Source organism: Aquarana catesbeiana, linkage group LG07 (assembly GCF_042186555.1).
Source record: "Aquarana catesbeiana isolate 2022-GZ linkage group LG07, ASM4218655v1, whole genome shotgun sequence".
NCBI classification, from domain to species: Eukaryota; Metazoa; Chordata; class Amphibia; order Anura; family Ranidae; genus Aquarana; species Aquarana catesbeiana.
The window spans coordinates 132,808,467-132,828,804 of record NC_133330.1 but is presented as its reverse complement, the minus strand read 5'-3'; the positions used below and the strand labels follow the sequence as shown (position 1 = coordinate 132,828,804).

The following is a 20,338-nucleotide window of genomic DNA, read 5'->3' as shown; positions in this document are numbered from 1 at the left end:
GTAACAAATTTTAGAGACTACAATTTTACAGTGGCCAGAACATGGACTTTTTCTTGAGCGGACTCAAACTTTGGTGTATAGCGATGTTTCATATTTATCAATTCCATTATTGTTGAATTTTACATTATTTAACATTCCAGAGAGTTGCCCAGAATCAATGAGAAGCACAAAAAGCTCTCTTATATAATGCCGGGAAAGCGCGCCTTTCTCTCCAAGTAACACAAACAGATGCTGGTATCACATCCAGCTCAGTATAATCCTACCCAGGTAGCCAAGCTGCTTTTATTTATACTAAACACATCAATAACAAAAGAGGCTGCTGACTTCAGAATCAGCCAATCAGACACTTGTATTCATTCAAAAGAACCAATGACATACATGCATATATTCAAATAGAAATGCAGTAGTGACGTGTGCAGATGGTGGTGTGCAAAACCATGTGGCAAGCACATGGTTTCAAACACAACCGTGTGCACATTCCCATTGCTACCAATGATGTGAGCCATACTACATTATGGCCCAGTGGGCCATAATTTTGTATGGTTATATTATAGTTCCCATAGATGCAGACCTGCTTACTTAGGAGTTTGAATGCGATCGCCATGGAGACGCCAGTTCCCTGGTGAGGGATAACCAAACATCCTTAAAAGAGCAAACAGATCCGCCGTATCCAAGGGAAGGTTTCCATATCCAATGGTCTTCCACCAGCGTCTGTATGTGCGAATACCATCACATAAGCGTATTACAGCAAAACTGACACTGGGGGACATCTGACAACATACATTAATAAAAATTTCCACAACAGCTCCTCCTCTTTGTCATATGCTCCCATGTGTCCCTCTATGAATCTTGATCTTCTTCTTACATCTGGAAATGAATCATTCCTTACAGTCCATATGAGTCCATAAAAAAGGAAAACACGGCTTGACATGTAGACTCTGTTCTTCAGGAGGAATGACTTAGGGATACGACATGGTGAACTGTAGTAATCGCCGGTCAGTCTGGGATCCTCTGTGTCTTGTACGTGGGCTGGGCTTCGGGGCGTCTCATCTCGGTGAGGAAGATCTGGTCATCTGCTCAGGCTCTAGTCACTCGTCCAATCGGGCAACAGGAGCACCTCATCATGACATATAGAAGGAATAGAAATAAAAACAACATGAGTATATATACCCCTACTTCCTTCAACCATGATCCGATGGAAAATAAAAAATCCCCCAAGTTTCCCAAGCCCTTAAAAGGATTCCAACCTTCACTAGCTATAGCTCTGCCTTGCAGGGATCTAACCTTATTCATAAGGGCCTGAACTTTCTCACTGGTATCCTCAATCCAGGTATAACAATCTTTACTAATGAATTCCCAGAAACCCCCCTTGAACTGTGGGAACTTCCTTGTAGCTTCAACAGTTACATGAAACATCCCATCCTCAATGGACGAGAAATAGTTCAATCGTTCCATAAGCTCAAGCCCCCACTGTGTACAAGCAATTCCCTTCCAGCTGTCCCTGCCATTCTTACCTTCTCTCGCGCCATCAGATCCTCATGATCGGCCGCGACATAAGATGCTGGGACAAGTTTCACCAGCACACATGAACCTCTTGCATTAGGGGAATTACCTTATAAGCTGTAGATCCGCATTAATACCAAACTAAAGTCGAAGCACACTTGTGGGCTATCTAGTTGTCCTGATACCAAAGCTGGCAAGAGCTGGCAACCAGAGCTATTGTTAAAAGTATAATTAATTTTATCCTCTAGATATGTATCGTTAAATTCTATTGACAAGTGTCTGTTTGGATTTTACTAGTTTGTCAAAACTCCTCAAACCAATATGAACATCACATATAGCTTTTACCGCCATCATCGCTGAGGCACTAGAGCTTGGTGGAGATTCAGAGTAGACCCCACCATGTGTCCTGTTCTCTTTCTTAGCTAGTTGGAAAATACACTTTAATTTGGTGTAGTTGAGCAGCTTCTTGCAGTGGCTGGCGTGGTCTTGTCCCTCGAGCTTCTTTACAATGACCCAGTCAACTGGTTAGAAAGAATGTAAACTGGTTGTGTCAGGGTCCAGGAGGGACTCATGAACCCTGTGGTGGACCTTTTGGAGTTCATGTTACAGTGACTGCACCCAACCCATCAGCCGAGAGTGTTGACAGCTGCAGAGGAAAGTACAACTCTGGTCTTGGTTGACCTCCAAACAAACCTCATATGGCAATAACCCAGACATGTGGGAACTTAATGACTATGGTCATCACTGCATCTTACCATCTGGGGTGTAATACCTGGAACCATTGAAAAAAAAAAAAAGGTTCTTATGGGAGCATCCTTCACCAGACTGCTGATTCAAATTCCATCAAAGGAAAAAAGTCGTGGAACCTGTCGTTCCTACTAGGTCACAAACTTGGCTAGAATTAGAGTGGTTAATATTATTGGTTTGAAAATTTGTCATTCTCACCACTATCATTCCCCCCTTTTTTCCTCCTTATTACAAACTGGAGGAAGATACGCAGGGTTTAGAATGGTGCAGAAAAAAAAACAATGAAAACAGTGAAATAGCCTATGATACTTATACCTTCTTATACTCCTGCTTTCTATCTACATACACCTGCTTTCTGTCTACATACACTTTCAGAAACTCCTTGGACCTGAAAAGATACTTATAAACAAAGTTATTACTCTATCCTTCATATTTAACCTGCAAAGAATGGTAAACAATACAACATTTGTGTACATTGGTAAATTGTCACTGACATTCCTCAAAACCGACAATAACTAAACCCTCTGTAACCCTTACTTTCACGTTCTTACTAAAATACAACACCCGAGTCACGTAAGAGGGCTGTCGCGGTAGGTTCAAACATATTCTTGTTACCACATACAAACAATGAGAAGACTAAAACATGAGACAAACATTTAGATACAAATGTGGGGGAGATATTTCATAGTTCCCAAACTAAAAATGAAAAAAACAAAAACAACCAGATTGAATGCTACCTTCACTCTTTTAGCGATAGAAAAATATACAATAGGAGAAACACAAGAGCAGCTTGAAATCTTTGCATGGACCTGCCATAAAGTTCAAAAACAGGCCTGAAAATTTTTAATCACACAAACGTGTACTACACATCCATCAATTCATTCATCATTACAGATTTCTGAAGCCACAGCTGAACTACTTCCAAGGCATTTTTATTCTGGGGTCTCGTACCTCCAGACATCAAAAGTTCCTTCCAAAGGAATACACCTTACTGTACCCTCTGACCATATATGCTAATCTTTAAGGGGTCTAATGGCCTTAGCCCCATACTCAGATTTCATGTATTGTGCAGCTGTCTGACTGGGGTGCATGGACGACCCATTGCCTATGACGATTCAAATCGCTTTTTTGGCAAACTCTGCGTCCAGAGAACCTTGCGCTTTATTTTCGGAACGATTATGGTTTGCGCTTTTATCACCATAATCGACCCCCGCATCCCGATCATTGTACATGGCCTGAGCAGGGCTGCTAGCGTACTACTCCTCACGTTTATGCTAATACAATCGCACACTGGATTTCCGATTATTTTACACGGCCCGACCGGTCTCACGATATACCGCTTTCTAAACGTGTTTGTCCGACAACTGCAAAACACCATGAAATCCTCTGCTATTCAAAACAATCTTATGGCTTCTATCTGTACCTCGATATTACAACAATAACTTGGATGCCTCCTGTTTGCTCTCTACCCAAAACTGTATTACAGTATAAACCTTCACAAAAACAACTGGAATTAAATTTAAAACACTCTTTCGAAAACCAAAGTGTTTTCCATTGTCCTTCTAAGCACAAGTAAAAAAAAAAAAAAACCCAAGCTCCTCCTACCAACTTCCTGTTGTATATCACATAATATAAATGAATAGGAATAGGGAGGGGGAGGGGAAGCCCAGTCTCATACCATGTCCATCAAAAAAAAATATATGGCGCAACAAAAGCCAAAAACTCAAACTCCTGCAAAAAGACAGGTGAAGGAGGTCAACCAAAGCCTTTCCCTTCCACTGCAGGCCACAAACAATCAAAAACAAAAACACCACACACACTGTTTTAAAAATACAAAAACTGAAAAGATTGAATTCACTTAAAAGGAAACGGTACCTTAAACTGTGCCTCTACAAACCAATATAGAAATTCCACCCAAACACAGTGGACACAAAATGGCAGTCGGGACAAAAGAAAATCAAGTCATGGCCACATGGGGACTACAAGAATGGAAAATGGCAGATGAAAGCCAGGCCACAACAAAATGGCGCCATTAACACATGAAATTTAGTTGTTGATCCCGCCAAAATCGAGATTTCTTCACTAGAAACATAAACTTCTCCAAAACAACTGGAATAAAAACCTAAATGATTCTACTGGAAATGGAATTCAGTACAAAAACAGACTATATTTCGCTCAAGACTAAAATCAGCAGAAGCAAAAAGGCAGTTGCAGCAATCAAAAATCAGTCCACGGCAAAATGGTGAATGAAATCCCAACTACAGAAAAATGGCCGACATTAACAAATGAAAATCAACACAAACCAGGATTTCTCCCTACAAAAACTGACTATACAATTGAGACACCAATATTAACACTTATCCCTAGACAAACACTTTAGGCTATATCAATTAGGGCCCATACTAAAATATAGGCATATTAAAGTATACAATATTGGGTGGCACAGTGGTGTAGCGGTTAGCACTCTCGCCTAGCGGTTCGAATCCCAGTCATGACACCACCTGCCTGGAGCTTGCATGTTCTCCCTGTGCCTGTGTGGGCCTCCCTTCGGGCACTCTGGCTTCCTCCCACACTGCAAAGACATGCTGGTAGGCTAATTGGCCTCCGTTCAAAATTGGCCCTAGTACATGAATGTGAGTTGGGGACCCCAGACTGCGGGCTCCCTGAGGGCAGGGACCGACCTGAGTGTGCAATGCATGTGCAGAGCCCTGCGCAAACCGATGGCGCTATATGGGCACCTTAAACAAACATGAGCATCTTAAAGAGACACAATGCACAGGGATAGGGACAATCCTTTCAATGCTGGGGCTGCATCTCACTCCCTGCTTAATGGTATTCAGAGATGGTACTGATACAATCTATGCAACCCTGATCCTCTCCCATCTATGTGGCTTCAAACATCAGTCATTTTTCAAGGTAATCTTCCAGGTGCTTTTTTTAATCACCTTGGTGATATCTGCAGCTTATATCATCTCGTTTTTTGTTACTTGTATCATCATAGATACATTTTATATATTTCCTACATTATAGAAGTCCCCTCCACTGCAGGGTGTTGGTGTGTGCGGTCTGGTGTTCCTCGTTGAGGTCCCCCTCTCAGCTCTCGGGCCAGGCTCCATGGCTCACCCCTGGCTTTGTTTTGTCGCACGGTCCCAGTTTTGGCTATCATGTGAGTAACCCTTTTTGGCATGGCCCATTATGCCCAAATTTCCCCCTTTTCTGCTGATCTTGTTAGACCCTGAAACTATATTGCTTTTCATACATTCTTTATAGAATTTAGATGCATCTGGCTCCTGAAGAGTGGATTGAAGTCCATGAAACGCAGCGTCAGGCCTACCTTCGATGCATCCAACACACATTGACCAATTTTCAGATGTTTTTTACTTCACATGACTTTTATCTTGCTTGGGGGATTAAGGTGCATAATTGTACCTACCCATGTCCTATGGTTGTATATACATACAATTTTTTATGTTTAATGTATGCAATGCGTTTTTATGCCATGTTGATCATTGGTCCTTAATAAACATACATATGTTTGCACCTCTGTGAGTGTGATTGGGCTGCATCATGCGCACCTCATTCAAAGTCCCAACCTTCCCCCCTCTTTTTCATAGTTGAATGAGGTTGGCTGTTTTTTTCTGTTGAATTGTTTTCTGAATCTGATAACTCATTGCAGAATTCTTGAGTTTCGTTTGCTGGGGGTTCTAAGCAGGTAGGGTTCATGGTCTGAGCAACTATTTTAAAAAGTTCCCGAGGGCGGTTTAAGGCAGTTGAGATGGTGTTCAAGAAATGTTCTTTTTAAGCTTTGAAGATTGCTTTGTGGTATTTCTCAGTGAGTGCTTTGTAGTTTGTGCGGTTTTCCTTAGTGGGATTTCTTCTCCAGGCTCTTTCAGCTCTTCTGCGTTCTTGCTTGTGTAGAGTGAGAGTGCCATTAAACCATCCCAAGTTTTTTTTGCGGATGAGTGTTCTACGTTTTGGAGCCACTGAGTCTGCTGTTTGTAGTAATGCCTTGTTTAAGGAGTTGAGTGTTTGTTCCGTTGAGTGGTTTAAATTTAACATTGCTATTTTGTTTGATAATATGGTTTTGAAGAGTTCGGAGTGTAGTTTCTTTTTTTTTATATTCTTTATTTTATTTTATAGTAATACAAAAAAGAACAAGATACATATTTCCCTACAAGGGAATTTAAGGCACAATACAAACCATCTAAAAAGAAAAGAAAAGTTTCTTTTGAGATCTTGTCCAGTGTGTTGTTATTGCGTGTTTCTGTTTTTGGAGGGTGGTGTTGATTATGATTTTAAATTTGATAGCGTGGTGGTCCATCCATGGTAGCGGTAAGTTGTCAAATATGTTGATGTCCATATTTTGTTTGAAGATGAGGTCCAGAGTGTGTCCTGAACCATGCGTGGGAGCATTTATCAGTTGCTGAAGACCTAGTTCCTCCAGTTGGTTAATGCAGGCGGTAGCGATGGGGTCTTGGGTAGAGTTTGCCCAGAGGTTAAAGTCCCCAAGTACCAGAAAGTTTTTGGTTTTCAGGGTGTGGATTGAAATGAATTCAGTGAGGGGTGTAAGGAGATTAGTCTTCGGTCCTGGTGGTCTGTAGCATAGTAGTATGTGAATGGTGTCTTGGGGTGTTGTTTGAAGATGTAGAGTGAGTGTCTCCATGAAAGGCACTGAGTTCTGTAAAGTTGGTTTGGTGAATACAAGGTGAGATTTGAAGATCACTGCTAGGCCTCCTCCTTTTTTTCCTATTCTATGCTCAGTTAGGATACTGTAGTTCTCAGGTACCAATTCAGTTAGGATGGCGTCGCAGTCAGGTGTTAGCCAGCTTTCCGTGATGAAGAGGCAATCTATGTTGTTTTGGGTGATGAAGCCGTGGACTTCCAGTCTGTGCTTGACTGCAGATCTGGTGTTGATCAGGGCGCATGCTAATTGTTGTGGTTGAATTGGTGTCTTCCTGTGTTTGATGGTTGATTGTAGGTTGGTCCTTAGTAATTGTTCTTTTCGTAGTATTTTTTAAATGGAGGTTGGTAATGTTGAGGTGGTATTTCTTAACCTGTGGAGAGCGTCCGCTGAGTATTTGAGGTTGCACATGGCGAGAAAAAAAGTTGATGGTGATAGGATGAATACGATGATGATACTGATGTAGCGCCGATGATGTTGCTGAGAAGATGATGGTCCTGAAGGATGCCGCTGATAACAGCGGTGGTGTGCTGAGGTGCTGATGATGGTGCGAATAGTGCTGGTGGTGGTGATGGAGGGGGGCCGCTGACCTAACCGCCCTACCATTGATCCAGTGGAAGGCAAAAAACCCCTAGCTGTGCTGGCCAATTGCTAGAGTAGAGGGAAAAAATTCCTTCCTGACCCCCCGTGAGGCAGTCGGACCAGAGGACCCTGGATCAACTGCTAAAGGGTGATGCCCCGAAGTGCTTACCTGACCAGGCATAGTCCAGAGAAGAAGAGGGAGAAGGAGAGGAGAGATGGGGGGCTGTAGGGACAAGAATGAGAGGGCGCTAGGGGACCTAGGCCACTACTTACCGGTACTGCAGCCGCGTCTGGGTGGATCAAGATGGACGCCGGGGCTAGGCCTGAGCCGTGGTTATCCTGGCTCTCTGTGTCACCTGGTGCCTCTGCGGTGTGGTCCGATAGCGAAGGAGTTCGTGTTCAGGGCTAGGAAGGGCACGCCGGCCCGCTGAAACAGAAAGTGGGGGGTGAGCTGGGAGGTAGGCCGCAAGCACATGGTTTCAAACACAACCGTGTGCACATTCCCACTGCTACCAATGATGCAAGCCATACTACATTATGGCCCAGTGGGCCATCATTTTGTATGGTTTTACTATAGTTCCCATAGACGCAAACCTGCTTACATAGGAGTTTGAATGTGATCGCCATGGAGTGGCCAGTTCCCTGGTGAGGCATAAACAAATATCCTTAAAAAGAGCAAACAGATCCACCGTGTCCAAGGGAAGGTTTCCGCATCCAATGGTCTTCCACCAGTGTCTGTATGTGCGAATACCCTCACATGAGTGTATTACAGCAAAACTGACACTGGGGGACATCTGACAACATACATTAATAAAAATTTCCACAACACATCTAAACATATTTTGGGATGCTACGCAAGGGCTCAATTTTAGGAAAGTTTCAAAGAGGGATCTGGGTACTGATATAATATCAGGACTCAGTTTGAGTAGTTCAATTTGGAATAAGGTTGATATAGAGAGTCTAAATATAAGAGAACAACATTTTGTGGGTGGATTACAGCAGATACTGCTTGAAGGGGGAAGAGTGGATTTAACCACTCCAGCTGAAATGAAAATAGACATTCAGAACATTCACACCATTGCTGCAGATTTGCAGAACATTCAAATCTCGGTGAGTCCACTGAATAAAACACCTAAAACCAATAATGTATCCAAGTCTATGGTATGTGGTATTATAGGAAACCTGCTGAGCAAACACCTGAGCCTAGGCCTTCAAGAAATCAAACAAGGAGAATGGCCAAGGATAATGAACTCAACTTTATTATTCAGTCTTATCAAAGACAGTGGTGTTTATTTGTAAGAACTTTGCCCTTGCTAAAGTAAGGAGCCTGGATACTCTTTGCAATAAAGATTGCATCGAAAAAGCAGGAAATACCTCTGAGGCCTGATTCACACTTGTGCAGGTTGCAGTTTGCATATTGCAGGTGCATTTTGTGTTTTTTTCAATACACAGCTTTAAACCATTGAAGCCTATGGAACCAAAAACCAGGAAAAAAAAACCCTGGCCCTTTCCATAAAATGCACAGATGTGAACTCCATAGAAAACCATGTTAAATGGACTGTAGTGTGTTTCTGCAAAACTGAAAACGCGCTAAAAAATGCATAGGTGTGAACCAGGCCTGACCGTCGACATCCCTGCATGGTCAGCAACACTCTCACCCATATAGAAGATGGTCGTTCTTGGTGAGGTGGAGGTGAAGAATGGCACTAATTTACTGAAACAACTGCTACCACAAAGCAGACTAGTCATCAAGGACAACCAAATGTGGAAAACCATGGATCCCAACTGCTCTACCAGACATAGCCAGGCCTGGCTTTGTTCCTGTTCTTTGGCTGGGCTCACACTCTGGGAACTGCCTGGTTCGATTGCAAAAATATGAACCGGCCTGGAAGAGGATAATTCATTGAGAAGACTCGAGGGTCCGTGCATTGGGGGGTTCCATTGTTCACTTGGCAGAGACAAGTTCAGTGCCAGACACCTATCACAGGCTGGTGTGTGAGCCTCACAGATGGACAGTTAACGATTGGAGGAAAACATTTGACCCAATATCTAGATGAATCAAGTATCTATTGACATTGAGCAAACCAACTTGGCAATTGGGACTCTATAATTTCTCCTTTATTCAAGCAAACACCACCACATACAGTTGAATTGGATACATTATTTAAGAGGGATAAGTGTAAGGCTGACCGCAGGTCAGCCTGTATTTGTAGGAGGAGTCAGGCTGCATAAAGCCTGCCCTCCTTTGCCTCCTCCCTTGTGGTCGTAGGCTCTTGTATGAGTCGACATGTCATTTCCGGGTTAGGGCAGGTTACGTCACATCATATCACTTACAACTCATCCAAAACATGGCGGCAAGACTGTTAACCGGAAAAAAAAACCCTGGGAATCCATCTCCCCTTCCCTGAGGAGCCTACATTGGCTAACCATAAAGAATCGTATCACTTTAAAGACCCTCTGCCTCACCCACAAATGTATACAAGGAAACGCTCCTCAATACCTATGCGAGAAAATAAAACGCTACACACCCAATCGCAGTCTTCGATCTTCTAACCATAACCTCCTGCTTATTCCAAAAACCCGCTACAAAACAAAGGGAGAATGAAGATTTGCAGGCCAAGGACCATGGCTATGGAACGCTCTACCTACTCACATTTGCATGGAAGAAAACCATCAGACCTTCAGAAATAAACTCAAGACCTACCTCTTCTAAGAAGCTGGACAACATAGGACGGATCTAGCGCCTTGAGGCGATTCAGTTCGCATTTGCAGCGCTATACAAATCATTCATTCGTTCATTCATCACTTCTAGTCTCGGCTAGCAGGGCAGCAGGGCAGCAGCGCATTCGGCTGCAAGATTCTCATCGGTTCTCTCTCCCGGTGGTCGCGGTTCCGGTAGGTGTGGGCAGGTGGCATCAACGGAGGACCCACATCGGATGCCACCCGTCCTGCTCAGGTACTGGCCTGAGCTGGGGGGGCAGCCTGTTTGCAGGGGGCATGTCGGCTCAGGGGTAAGCCTTTGAGTAAGTAAAGGGTAAGCATTGAGTGCATACACAAGTGCATACACAAGAGAGAATCGATGAGAATCTTGCAGCCGACTGCGCTGCTGAGGCTACCTTTAGCAAGAAAGCTAGTTGGTTTTATGTGCCAGGTTTTATCAACCAGACGGTAAATGCAGTTTGTCTCGTTAATTAAATTTTCATATTGCTCATCTTCCTCTGGAGTCCCAGCATCTGCAATAAGGCCAAACAGTTGTTGTACATGCTACAGTCCCAGTACTATAAACTGGCATAGTTTTCAGGCTCAGTACTGGCCCTCGTATCTGGTGTAGGCACTAGGGGTATAGGTAAGGGGGGGGGGTTTCCCTGCATTACCATATCGTATGGTGCAGGGGGGTTGGTCGGGGTGTGTGTTTTCCCCCGGTTACACTACAGGCACAGCACCAGGTGTGTTCGGGGGAGGGATGGAGGCGATCAGCTGACACCAGGCACACCGCACACACATCGCTTACCTCCTGCGTGCAGTGTCATGTTAGCGGAGCACTGTTTTGCAAGCATATGTAGGAGCAGCTTCCTCAGTACGGCCTGTCCCCTCCCCCGTGTTATAATGTGTTAGCCAGTGTCTGCTGAGTGCTTGCAGTCACACACACTGTCCACACTGAGCTGACGGCTACACCACATTTATTTCACAAAAATCTTGTGAGCCACAGATGGACTAATGCCTATAAAGTAAATACCAATACATAAATCAGCTGCACACACTAACCACGTTTCATACCGTGCATGTGACAAAATGAAATAAATTATTGTGTATGCCCCCAGATGAAGGCACGTGATCCCTGTGCCGAAGACGCGTAGGGGAGGGGCAGGACGGAGCTATTCCTGTCTACCACACTCTGGAAAGGATGGTGCACTTACGCACCCACACATTGTGAGTACCCTCCTGGAGGGAACTGGTTTTATGCTTTTATTAAATTCCTGACGTTATTATGCTATGGAGTCTCCTTCTTTCTTATATATGATGCCATTGATGCTTATCTGAATGAGGTGCAGACCACTGCCAACAGACCCTATATGAGCCCAGGGGTGGCTCTAATGCGTGTTCAGACACTGTTTAACCACTGTGTCACACGCTCAGAGATGAGCGCATGAGCAATTGGGGATCATTGGAGGGCACTGAAGCATGCCGTTGTTTGCACACCATATAGGAAGAGCATGAGGAATGCCTATATTTTTTTGGACACCAATTTTTGCACTTTATATTTTTATATATTATTATTATTATTATACAATTATCACCTGGATTTTTTACACTTTTGCACGTTGCATGTTGATTTATATATTTATATATGTGCTTTGGTCACTTTTTTCACAGGTATTGGCACTGATTATTGAATATATTATTACCGCGATGTATAGATTTTAGCACATTATATTCATTTGTTTATTTTGATTTTAATTATTGTTGTTTATCTATTTTTTCCACGTATTAGCTTTTTCTAGCGCATACACAATAATTTATTTCATTTCGGCTACACCACATTCTTTCTGACCGTCTCCCAGCGCGGCCTTTGTCGGCTCATAGTACAGAGTATTTGCTTTAGTCAGTCTCCTTACCCTGTCATCTACAAGGTATGGTTGTTTTCAGGCACGTTTTGCATACGTTTTGCTTTTCAGACCTCGAGATTATTCCCAGTATTCGTAGCATTTTGATCGTTCGTAGCATTTCCTGTGTAGCATTTCCTGTGTACCATTTCATTTTGTGGCATTTCATTTTGTGGCGTTCTTGTCATAGTATTTCAAGACGTAGCCTTTTCCTGTCATAGCCTTTCGTTCACTGCATTTCTGTTACCTAGTGTTGACATCTAGGATCTGTCATCTCTACAGATCCATACGGGCTGAGGTTTCATTTTTAACTGTTGTCCCACAATCTTCTCGCCCGTATACCATACGTCACATATGCACGTTCACCATCACACCTTCACTACTACCCACCACGGTCTGTGGGTACCTCAGCCCTGAGTGTTTGTTTTTAATTTCCTGTCTTGGCGTTGCAGGTTGCTCGGGCTCGCTTACTGCATACATATGGATGGTGTTGTCATTAGGTTCACGTTCATGCCTTTGGTCTTGTCATTTCTGCACCCACAACCTCATACATGTCAGGTACCAAGGGGTGTTGTTTTTTCATAGGCTGGTTGTCTGTTTTATGTTCTCTGGTCATTTTCACACAGCTGGGCTGTCTACGTGCTCCCACTGCAGGTTACCCATCACGTCTATGGGTTTTACAAATTGAGGTGATCGTTTTCAATTGGCTTGTTCAGTGGCAAGTCTCCTCACATTTTTCTCATGCTATTTACGTTTCTCATGCGATTTTACGTGTCTCTTGCTATTTTACATTTCTCATGCAAATTACGTTTCTCATGCAATTTATGTTTCTCATGCAATTTAGGTTTCTCATGTAAGTTATGTTTCTCACGTTTCCCAGGTTACTCACGTTTTTCCCCTGTTACTCTGGTCTTTCCATGTTATGTCTTTCCTTGTTTCTCACGTTTTCCCATGTTTCTCACGTTTTTTTCCCGTGTCATTAGGTTCACGTTCATGTGCTATTAGTCTTGTCTTTTCTGCACCCACATCCTCATATTTGTTAGATACCAAGGGGTGTTGTTATTTCATGGGCTGGTTGGCTGTTTATGTTCTCTGGTCGTTTCACACAGTAGGGCTGTCTACGTTCTCCCACTGCAGGTTACCCATCACGTCTTTGGGTTTAACAGATTGAGGTGATCGTTTTTAATCGGCTTGTTCAGTGGCAAGTCTCCTCATCTGTTCTTACACAGCTTACGTTTCTCATGCTAACTTATGTTTCTCGTACAAGTTACGTTTGTCATACAGTTTACGTTTCTCATGCAAATTTACGTTTCTCATGCAAATTTAACTTTCTCATACAGTTTACGTTTCTCGTGCAATTTTACGTTTCTTGTGCAATTTTACGTTTCTCATACAGTTTACGTTTTTCATGCAATTTTATGTTTCTCGTGCAATCTTACGTTTTTCATGCAATTTTACGTTTCTCTTGCAATTTTACCTTTCTCATAAAATTTTACGTTTCTCATACAATTTTACGTTTCTCATACAATTTTACGTTTCTCATGCAATCTTACGTTTCTCATGCAATCTTACGTTTCTGGTGCAATTTTACGTTTCTTGTGCAATCTTACGTTTTCAGGCAATTTTACGTTTTCGTGCAATTTTACGTTTCTTGTGCAATTTTACGTTTCTCATACAATTTTACGTTTCTCGTGCAATTTTACGTTTCTCATGCAGTTTTACGTTTGTCATGCAAATTCGCGTTCCATGTTACTCACGTCTTTCCCGTGTTACTCATGTCATTCCCATGTTACTCACGTTCTCATGCAACCTGTGTTTCTCATGCAGTTTGAGTTTCTTGTTCAGTTATGTTCCTTCACGCAGCTTGCATTACATCTCGATTTCTGTTTAATTTATTTCAGGTTACCATTTACTTCAGTACCCAGACACGTTTTCAGGTTTCTAGGCCTGAGCTTATGTTAGTTTGCCTATTTCACCTCAGGTACTCGGCCTGGTAATCGCACAAGACTGGCATACATCAGTCCCGTTCTAACGGTGTGTTTTCCGGGGGGGCGGTTGGTCTCAGGGGCGATTTTTACATTCTTGGTTATGTCTAGTTTATTTTTCTTTTGGTTTATGCAGGTCATGCTTCGAACAGCGGATCTTGGGGACTTCGCTTCTAGCCCTCCTTCTCTGGCTAGGGGGGGTCGGAGCACGGTAGCTCACCCTCTTTCAGAAACTGGCCTCATTGTTCACACATAGCTAGCCCCATCTCTTTCATCTGATGGCAGAATTACAATGCAGGGGGTTTGCTTACTCGGCTTCAGCTCGGGAAGCCCAGTTTTTAGGTTGCTGTTCCCTTGTGTGTCAGACGCAAGTGCGGAGCAAGTTACCCTGCTGACTGTGGTTTCTTCCCTGTCCTAAATCTACACTAGTATAGTATACACTAATATAGTAAGCAAACCCCCTGCCTTCAGTACCCGGACACATTTTCAGGTTTCTAGGCCTGAGCTTATGTTAGTTTGCCTATTTCACCTCAGGTATTCGGCTTGGTAATCACACAAGACTGGCATACATCAGTCCCGTTCTAACGGTGGGTTTTCCGGGGGGGGGGGGCGTTTGGTCGCAGGTAAGTCTTGGGGGCGATTGTTACATTCTTGGTTATGTCTAGTTTATTTTCTTTTGGTTTATGCAGGTCATGCTTCGAACAGCGGATCTTGGGGACTTCGCTTCTAGCCCTCCTTCTCTGGCTAGGGGGGGTCGGAGCACGGTAGCTCACCCTCTTTCAGAAACTGGCCTCATTGTTCACACATAGCTAGCCGCAACTCTTTGATCTGATGGCAGAATTACAATGCAGGGGGTTTGCTTACTCGGCTTCAGCTCGAGAAGCCCAGTTTTTAGGTTGCTGTTCCCTTGTGTGTCGGACGCAAGTGCGGAGCAAGTTACCCTGCGGACTGTGGTTTCTTCCCTGTCCTAAATCTACACTACCCTTAATTTCCTAGCTACATCCTGCCAGGAGTTGCGTAATAAAGTGGAACTGTTGGAATTCGGCCAATGCAGCTCCTGCAGCTTCTACTGGCTCAGTGGTTAGTGTATTCCGGAACCCCCTTGGGCCTAGGCCGGTACCAGTAGGCTCAGGTCTCAGACGCAGATGCCTGCGCCAAGCCTTCTCTTCGGTTCCAGCAATTAGGTTCCCATTGGGCTGACGCAGCAGCCTTGTTCAATTAGATCTTTATTTTTGAATGCCAGGAAGGCTCATGTCACTGTTTGGAATGTTTTCCAGGCTTTCCGGTCGAGATTTCCTAGTTACAACTTCCAGTACCTCTTAGTTTTTCTGTTTCTGCCACTCCCAACTTAAATTGGCCCACGGCACTGTCAGGTCGTATCTGGCTGGGACTCAGCATTTCTGTTTTGGAAGACCCCGATGGGACTTTATTTTCTGCGCACCCTATTAAAGCCATCCTCAAAGGGATCCTGAGGAGTAGCCCTCCTGCTGTGCCCAGCAGACTTCCCATCACGGGTCATATTTTCCATGATGTCTGTCATGCTCTCGAGGTCTCCTTCTGGGTTGGTACCCAGCTTGGGGCTCAGCGGTATATCTGGCCTTTATGGTTGAGGCAAGGCAGTTACGCTTTCTGGCCCAGGGTCTTGCATACTTTTGGCCAATCAACTGGTTAGGCCCCCCAGCCTCTTCTGGTTACATCTGCATGCTCACAAGATGCAGCAAGTGGGAGGCGGCACTGACTTCAGGTTCTTGGAGACCAGCAAGGTGTGGTGCCCGACTTTGGTGTTAGACCAGCTCATCAGTGTTACGTCTGATAAACCCAGGGATGGTCTTCTGTTGCCTTTTCCTTTGTGCTCCCCTCTCCGCAGCTCAATGCATACTTCATTGCCATCTCCTTTTGGCCAATAGGGGTATGGACCCTAAGCATACTCTGGCCATTCATTCAGGATAGGAGCGGTTTCCGCGGCTTTGCGCCAAGGGGTCCCGGCCCTTACTATTTAGAATTTGGGTAGGTGGAGGTCGTCTTGTTTTGTTATATCTTTTCATGTGACAGAACTGAAGAAATGACACTTTGCTACAATGTAAAGTAGTGAGTGTACAGCTTGTATACCAGTGTAAATTTGCTGTCTCATCAAAATAATTCAACACACAGCCATTAATGTCTAAACCGCTGGCAACAAAAGTAAGTGCGAATTTCTACGAATTAGAAAAATTACTTGGAGAAACAGGAAAGAGACCAGAGAAACAAGAAACAAAAGAAATATAACCAAGATGTGAACGATTATAAGATGAATTCAGTGTTTAGTTGGCAGAAAAGGGACAGTCTGCACACAGCCTCAGAAGGGGAGACTTCCTCAATGGAGGTTCCAGATCCTGTGGTATGAAACACAGATAGGAGACTCATTTATGAACCCACTCAGCCTGCAACATCCAGACTGCCTGGGGGTCATGTCACTACACAAGGTCCTAAGAACAGACGTTCCAATTCCCACACTCCAAATAATTCCTACCAAGGGAGGCATTTCTCTAATAACAGAGGTAGAGGCCCTAGCAATAGAGGCAGAGGCCAACCTCAATTCAGTCAACCCTCATTACAATGAGGGATATAGAGGATCGCCACGAGGGTGGCATAATAACCGACTTGATTATAACAAAGGAAATTACTATTTCCAAAGAACACTGATCCGCACACATAATCGGTTTCTACCCCTTCGGGAAGAGGGCCCATGGGACGTTTACCATGATTCATATTTCTTTGGGAACAGAGAAGAAGATCTTTGCACTAGATCTCCATACAACTATAATCAAAACCATCCTGACCCATCCTACTATCCAGGTTTTCCCACGCCCACACAGGATTACCAAAGAAGCGCAGAATGAAACAAGGCTCCCGAGGGGGTGGCGTATCCAAGGCAAAAAAGAAAAAGAACTTAACAGCACAGGTATTTTCAATCTAAGTACAGTAACCCTTACTGATGCAGAAAAATTAGCATTAGATAAGGGACTTAAGTATGTTCCCCCCCAAACAACTCAACAAATTTTCCACGTTCATTGACGTGCAAAAATTCACTCGTAAACTCAGTATCCAGAGATTTTCTCACACAACCCCCTAGATCATCCATAGTGACTTGTGGACAAGGAAAGATTACTCCTGCGCTTGTGAGGATCTGTCTGGGTTTCAAAAAAGTAGTATTGTGAACTATAGCAAAGCTAAAAGAGATTTTGTTGCATGTCCCGCTGCCCAGAAATTGACCCCGGGGTGGTCAGGTATGGCTAAATGGAGAGTGATGGATGAAGGGCGCGTGATCAGTTGCTCACATCAAAACGTATAAAATGTATTCATATGAAAATAGAAGCAAATAAAAATAAATAAAAACAATTAAATAATGCCAATACTATGTATCAATACAAACAGGTTACAAAATATAAAGAACATGGAAATTTAGAATTAAAAATGGGTTAAAAGTATCATGAGCACATATTGAGGCAGGTGTTTAGAATTGGCTGACGCGTTTCGAGGATAACCTCTTCATCAGAGTCTTTTGAGAACCAGGGCACAGTCTCTATGGGCCAGTAGGCCAAAATATGTACATCAACATAATGGCTAGTCGGAAAAGATGGCCTGAAATGGGAAATGCGATTTTCTGTGTTCCATACCAGTCCACGTACAAGCATTCTAGGTGGAACAGAGATCAGAAAAGATATATATATATATATATAGATATATCTATATAGATATAGATATATCTATATATATATATATATATCTATATATATATATATATATATATATATATAGATATATATATATAAACATATATAGATATGTGTGCATATATATACACACACACATACACAAGCACACACGTATGTACAGACAATATATATATATATAAAAAAAAATATATATATATATGTATAAAGCGAATTCCAGCTAAAAATACAGTATGGAGCACATGGCAAGAGAATGCAACACAAGAAACGCATGGTGAGTAAAAATGCATGGTGAGTAAAAATGCATAAATCAATAAGTGGATATAAATACATAGATCAATAGATGAATATGATAGACGGGAAACACATATGTGTACAGAGAATTGGTAAAAAGTACAATATCTATCGGAATTTGATAGGGAATTCGGTGTCCAAAAATAACATAGATGAGTGGTCAATGATAGACCTTGAAGTAACAACAAGAAAGAAATAATATATATATATATATATATATATATATATATATATATATATATATATATATATATATATATATATATAAATAAGTACATATGTATGACCTAAGGGTGTTGTTTTTTTTTTTTTTTAATTGTTATTTTAATTTAAACGACATATATGTTGGTAAGTGAAAAAGGTAAGTAGGGAGATGACGAACTGGTAACTTGTCATGTAAAAATACACCTACCTATGTGATAGTTGATGGTGTGTGTGTTCTCCTTTAAATTTGTAGAAAAGGGATTGTAGGGTGGTGTGGACCTGAAGGAGGGGGAGGGAGAGAGGAAGCACTGTATTACAGCAAACCAGAATAGTGACCTGGGGGGGATCCCTCAGGACACTGACAAGCAGTCACATCATGGCATATAGCTGAATGAATAGAGAGGCTGTGTACCTGTCATGGGCTGGATGAAAGAGAGATTTTTTTGGCCTGTCTGTGTCCTCCTGGGAGAGTGCTGTCCTGTATTGTAGAGGATGGAGGGGGGTGAAGATCTCTTGAGAGGTTACTGCAGCCAAGTATGTCCGCAGCTGTCTCTCTGCCTCAGATAGTGGAGGATATCAGAGCGAGGATGGTTTCCTGTGAATTATAAGGCGGTTGTGGGGGTGGACCTGAGCATGGGCTGCAAGTGGATGGGATGAATGGGAAACTAGGGAGGTGTGGCCGGCAGTGGAACGCACACCGTCAGGTGGGCGGGCGTGGTTATGCGCTCCAAGGGCGGTCACATGATCTAACTCCTGTCAGTGCCCGGAGATGAAAGGAGCTCCAGGCAGAGTCCTTGGCAGTGGATGAGCCGGTCTGGTGTGTGTCATGTGGAACAAAGGAAGGCACACACACACAGGCAACTCATGTCTACAGGAGCATCGGGATGGGGGGGAGGGGGGAATGTGTGTAACGGAAGCTCTAGGAGCAGTGAGAGAGTAAGAATAAAATTAGTGATGAAATAGGCATGGAAAAGAAACAGGGAAAAAGGAAATGAATGATGAAAATAATGAAATTAATGCAAAAAAAAAATAAAAATAGTAATAAAAATAATAATAGTGAAAAATCGTAAAAAAAGAAAATATACTAAATAATAATAATAATTATATATATATATATATATATATATATATATATATAAAGAAATATAGAAAAAAATATACAGAAAAAAATTATAATAAAATAATAAATTAATAGTGTTGATGGGAATTAATTATTACTAAGAATAATAAGGATAAAGAAAAGAAATTATTATGATATGAAGAAAATGTGAAGAAAATAGATAGAAATTAATAATATATAATAAATAAGTGATAAAAAAATATATATGCAATAAATGAATAGAAATGGAAATAAAATAGAAACTGATGGAAATGACAAGTTGGGAGAGGATGGGATAAGCAGAAATGGGACGGGGGTAGGTGGGAGGTGCTCAGGGCGGGGAATGGTGATGATGGGTGCTGATGTTGGTTTGTGCCTAGATGATTCCATGGATTTCCAGGTCTTCGTTTAATCCATCAGGAGTCATTGACCCGAGAGAGAAGATCCAGAAAGATTCTTGTCTGCAGAGTTTTTTGAATCTCCTCCCAGTATCATCGTCTTTTTTGATGGCTTCAATACCAAACACTTTAACACCTATTGGGTTTCCATTGTGGTGCTCTCTGAAGTGCCTGGGTACTGAGTAATTTTGGTTTTTCTTTTTTTTTTGTGGACTGATGGTGCGTATTGCTGTTGATGATGGTGCATATTGCTGTTGATGATGCTGCATTTGTGCTTGCTAAACCTTGTCCTCAAAGGACGTGTTGTGCGTCCGACATACAGTAACCCGCATGGGCAAATTAGGCCGTAAATCACATAGGAAGTGCCGCAATTAATGAATTGGCCAATCTTATATTTCCTGCCGTCTGTTCCAGTGACTTCTTTTTTTCTATGTGCCATGAAAGGGCAAGCTCCACAGTTTCTAATTCCACATTTGTAATGACCCTTTTGGTCAAACAGGGATGTCCAACGGCCTGTAGGTGTCTTGG

At 42.7% G+C, this 20,338-nt stretch overlaps 1 long non-coding RNA gene across 1 annotated transcript; it reads right to left on the bottom strand.

The window, feature by feature from the left end:
* Nucleotides 1-242: 242 nt before the first annotated feature.
* LOC141103276 (uncharacterized) lies at nucleotides 243-19,174 on the bottom strand. Its single transcript, XR_012235285.1, has 4 exons — nucleotides 18,726-19,174; nucleotides 18,522-18,592; nucleotides 7,787-7,940; nucleotides 243-1,117 (listed from the first exon to the last, which is right to left on the bottom strand). It is a non-coding gene; the product is annotated as an uncharacterized lncRNA (long non-coding RNA).
* Nucleotides 19,175-20,338: the final 1,164 nt, after the last annotated feature.